At 40.2% G+C, this 4965-nt stretch overlaps 2 non-coding genes across 2 annotated transcripts; both read right to left on the minus strand.

Annotated features, from left to right (window-relative positions):
* Window positions 1-4286: 4286 nt before the first annotated feature.
* Window positions 4287-4358, minus strand: Trnap-cgg (transfer RNA proline (anticodon CGG)). The gene has a single exon. It is a non-coding gene; the product is annotated as a tRNA-Pro (tRNA).
* A 285-nt stretch (window positions 4359-4643) lies between these two features.
* Window positions 4644-4715, minus strand: Trnap-agg (transfer RNA proline (anticodon AGG)). Its single transcript has one exon. It is a non-coding gene; the product is annotated as a tRNA-Pro (tRNA).
* Between the last annotated feature and the right edge of the window lie 250 nt (window positions 4716-4965).

Genomic DNA, 4965 nt, shown 5'->3' on the forward strand with positions numbered 1-4965 from the left:
TTATAGTGCTAAATAATCCTTTGGATGCCAGTGCTTGGCTTCAAGCCTAAATTCCATACTCCTTTCCATTCCATTTCGGGAAAAAGAAAAAGCCCCAAAGTGACAATTGCTAGTGTGAAGGGTGTAGTTCAGCAGATAATTTTTTTTTCACTAAAATACCTCAGTTAATGACACAAGTATGAAATTTGGTACTTCTCCATAGGCCACTTTTTAAAAATTAGTGTGTCCACTCAAAGTTCTAAAATGGCTACCAATTTTCAAGATGGCTGCTGGTCAAGATTTTACAAGTGACTCATGTGTCTCTGGTCATGTTTTTATGCATTTGTTTTGGTTATTCACATTTTATGCAGTCACCAAGCAAAAGTAAAATGTATTTCTGTTAAACATTTCATATAGCATATATAAAGAAAGATGGCTTCCAGTATGGCAGCCAAAACCCTTAAATAATCGTGTCTCAGAATTCAGTAGGCATAGAAGAATGTCTTATTGTTCAATATCATAGTGTGCAAGACTGTATATAATTAAAGTGGTGGTTTTATCTTTAGTTTTAGTTTGAAAGAGTGAATGTCACTATCAGGGCTCATTGGTGACTTCTCTGCTGTGTAACTCTGCTGTGTAACTCAGCTTTGCTTTAGTTTAGTTTAATAGTATAGTGTCCCAAATGCTTTCTAATAGCCACATATCAATTAGGTGGTAGAAAGTATATAGCATATAGTTGGTAGATCTCGTTAGACAACTGCATCTGAATTGACAGGAGGTGCCAGCTTGGGAGAGTTGAGCCAAGGGTAAGTGGGGTCTCTACATGGCTTGTTCATGTACTGCACTCTTTAGAAGACGCTGAAGTCTGCTTACAATAGTTACTGCACAGGACAAGAAGAGGTTAATGAAGACTTATGGGCTTTGAGTAGTGGTGTCAAAACAAAAGCCAACAAAGTTCACAATTTCAATTCTGGTATTTAGTGCTGTCAGTAGAGCTGACTGTTTCTGCTGATAAGATCATTCCATGTGGCCAACTTCAGCTTCTACTTTCAGGCATTAATGGAGCTGATCCCATACTTTTTTGCCAATAACAACACCAATTATGCCCTATGGATGCCTGCTCACCTGAGGGACATGATGACTAGAACGTAGGCATCCAGCATTAGCTCATAAATTCATGAAGGGCAACTTTGTTGTACATGAGTTCAAGCATGAATTCTTAGTGCTTGCTCTTAGTTAAGCACATGAACAGACAAATGCTGTCATTAAGGGTGATGGTGAAGCCATTGGGCTCACTGAAAATCCATCAGCCCTGAGGAGATGGATGGCCTCTAGCCCGTAGGTAAGTCATCTGGTGTCCCTCTATGAAACTGTAGCACAAATGATAGGCTAGTGTTCACTTTTTCACTGAGCTGACTCTACGTGCCCAGCAGACATTCTTGGAAAAGGTCCAGAAATTATCTCAGGTTCTGCAAGACTTGGGAAACCCTTTCCAGAAAGACAGCAGATTTGTTTGCAATAGACTCCAAAGATTTAGCTCAATGTAGCTCATTTCATACTCACTTAGAGAAAGGAAAGTCCCAATACAAGGAATTTGTGAAAGACTTGGCTGATAATCTAGCCTCCTTCTACAAGCCCATCAGGAGGAACAGGCTTGACCTCTCTCAAAATAATCCTGTTACAGAACCATCAAAACAGAAACAGCTGAAAGAAGAATATCAGCTTTTCTCCAAGCCATTCATTGCCTGTCAAAGCAGGGAATGCGACCTGCATGAGAATCAATTGTTCCCTGCATCTTTGGGTGAGTGGAAAGATTTACAGCTATCAAAAGTCCCAACTCACCTCCATACTGAGAAACATCTCGCTTCCAGACCAAAAGCCAGAAGCAGATGATATCATCAATGATGGCTCGGCTTTGCTCAACGCATTGCCACCCAAAAGATATAAGACTTTTGCAGACTATGCAGCCCTTGACTTTCTGCCAAGAATTAGTACTTATGATAATGCATACAAGTCAGCACATATTGTGTTTGATGTGTATAGTTCATCAAGCCTGAAAGCAGACACAAGGTCCAAAAGGGGACATGGGGAAAACACAGGGTGACAGAAAAGAACACCATTCATTCAAACTGGCAAAACTTCTTGAGGCACAATGACAACAAGGCAGAGCTGTTTCACTTCCTGGTAGACAAGATTGCCCAGATGTCTGCAACAAACTAGGTTATTGTGACCAAGGGAACCCAGGCACATAGCACTTACAAAGTAAGTCTACTTGAACTGGACAAATATTCTCATGAGGAGGCTGACAGCTGCATCTTTGTCCATGCCAGATATGCTACAGAACAGGGGAGCAAGTTTATTATGGTCAAAGCCAAGGACGCAGATGTCCTTGTCATTGGCCTGAGTGTGTTCCCAACTCTGCAAAGAATGGGCCTGCAGCAGCTGTGGCTTGCATTTGGCCAAGGACAGAACCTTCAATGAATTGGCATTAACAACCTGTGCAACAATGTTGATCAAGAGAAGGTCAAAGGCATGCAAATCTTCCATGCATTTACAGGTTGTGATGCGGTCTCAGCCTTTAAGCATGGGACATTTTCCCAGAGGCCACTCCAGTTTTTTCCAAAATCAACAAGTACCCACCAACCATTGAAGATGGTGATTTGAAGATTTTGGAGAAGTTTGTCATCCTCATGTATGACAGGTCAAGCAATGGGACATTTTCCCAGAGGCCACTCCAGTTTTTTCCAGAATCAACAAGTACCTACCAACCATTGAAGATGGTGTTTTGAAGATTTTGGAGAAGTTTGTCATCCTCATGTATGACAGATCAAGCACTGTTGACAATGTGGATAAGGCCAGACTTGACTTGTTTGCCAGAAAGCAGAGACCATATGAAGCCATCCCTCCAACCAGAGCAGCTCTGCTTCAACACACCAAATGTTCAGCATATCAGGCAAGTTGTATGGGGTCAGGCAATTTTTTGCCAGCCAGAAGCACAGAGTCCAGCTGACTGGTGTTGGAAAAAGATTGGTGAAGACTGCAAAGTCTTCTGGACAGCCAACTCTGCCATTGCAGAGTTGTGAACAGCTTACAAAATGTGGCTGCAAGGCTGGTTGCTGTGGCAGGTGCAAATGCTACAGGCTTGTGCTTATATTCACAGCTTTGTGTCGCTGCAAGTGTGAGTTATAATCATAGAGAGAGGTGTAACTATAATGTTGCAAATGATGCTTCAGATACATATGAATGAGAATTTCATCACACTAAAGGGTGACATCATTCATCTTTAAAATCTTGCATTCATGTCAGGCTTAAAAAAGACAATGAGACAGTGTTCGAACAAAGATAAGATACTTTATTATTATACTCCATTATAGTCTTGTGCTTGTATACTTTACAATAGTATTATGGGGTCCCTTTCCAATGTAATATTGATAATAGCCCAATGGAAATGGTAGAAACAGGTTCCCTGCCCTTATAAATGTTGACATACATAAAAATTTCACGTCTCTATCTTTCATAGTTGCAGTCAACAAGCAAAATGTTTCATGGCAGCCATTTTGGATGCCATTTTTATCACAGAGGTAAATATAGTAGCAGGCACTCTGGTTATATCTTCAATTAACTCTTCTACCTAGGAAGACTATCTGAATAATGATTAATGTATTTATTTCAGCAATGTAAATATTTACTCAGTGCCATAAATTGAAACAATTAGCGGCCATCTTTGCAATGATTCTCTTGCACGACTGTAATTTACAGCGGCTATATACGTTTGTCAGGGAGACGGGCTCCCTCAAAAAAAAATTAAGGTCATATACAATATGTGTATATGTATATACATTATATTTTTATAGGTCTTCTATGAAGCTCCTTTTAAACGTATATATCTTTTTAATATCTTAGTTAACTTCATTATGGGGTCAATAACCTAGGTGTTGTTCAGCCACAAATCAATTCTATTGCATCCATTTTTACAGCAGAAGTGCTTGCAATTTTAAAGGCCATAAGGGGAACTGTAACTCGGAATGGACATAGTTTTATTATATATAGTGGTTCAAGACATTTTCTTATGTCATTGGGCTGTTAAAATTCCGGAAATTGGATATGCATTTTTGGAAGAGTTAAAATTTAAATATTTTAATCTGAAGAAAATGCACTGGCAAACATCATTAGCTATTGAGGGAAATGATATACATTCCCCATTCGTTTCTAACTTATCTATTCTCACGCCAAGACCGTTACTGAAACTGCCTTACCGTAAGCATAAGATCGTATTAGTTTCATGAAAGAACCATATAAACTGACATGGGCCTGTCCGGGATTTGAACCCGGGACCTCTCGCACCCGAAGCGAGAATCATACCCCTAGACCAACAGGCCGCCGTTCTCTATTTAAAATAGAATTTATTATTAAATTTGGAGCTTAAGCACATAATTTAGTGATGTATTACTATTTATACCGACGGTTAAAAAAGGTTTATTCAGTGGTGCAGTTATAAGGAGAATTATGTTTTAAATTTGTTTTCCCCTTCCTCTCCAGTTGAACTGTGTGCAGCAGCTGTATAGCTACCGTCGTGTCATTGTGATTTGTGTGCATCTCTTTGTAGTGACGTAGCTGTGAGATTACAGCGCGGAATATCGATCAGTTTTAAAAACGATGCTCAAGGGCCTGTCCGGGATTTGAACCCGGGACCTCTCGCACCCTAAGCGAGAATCATACCCCTAGACCAACAGGCCTGAGTGAGTCAAAAGGAGAAAGTTTTCAGCTTTTTAAAAGTAGTTTGTTCATATTGTGCTTCCAGTATTCTCTCATTCCAAGCTAAGTTTTGATAGCTGTTAGTAAAAGGAATGGAATCGCTTCGCCTTGCGGTCAGAATACTCACTATATTGGACTAAATCGGGAACCTCCTAAAATGTTGATCACAGAGTCTTCCGCTCTCGCCCTCTGCGCTGCCGCGAGGCATACGGATAACCAAATTATTTAGAG

Source organism: Macrobrachium nipponense, chromosome 13 (genome assembly GCF_015104395.2).
Source record: "Macrobrachium nipponense isolate FS-2020 chromosome 13, ASM1510439v2, whole genome shotgun sequence".
Lineage (NCBI taxonomy): Eukaryota > Metazoa > Arthropoda > Malacostraca > Decapoda > Palaemonidae > Macrobrachium > Macrobrachium nipponense.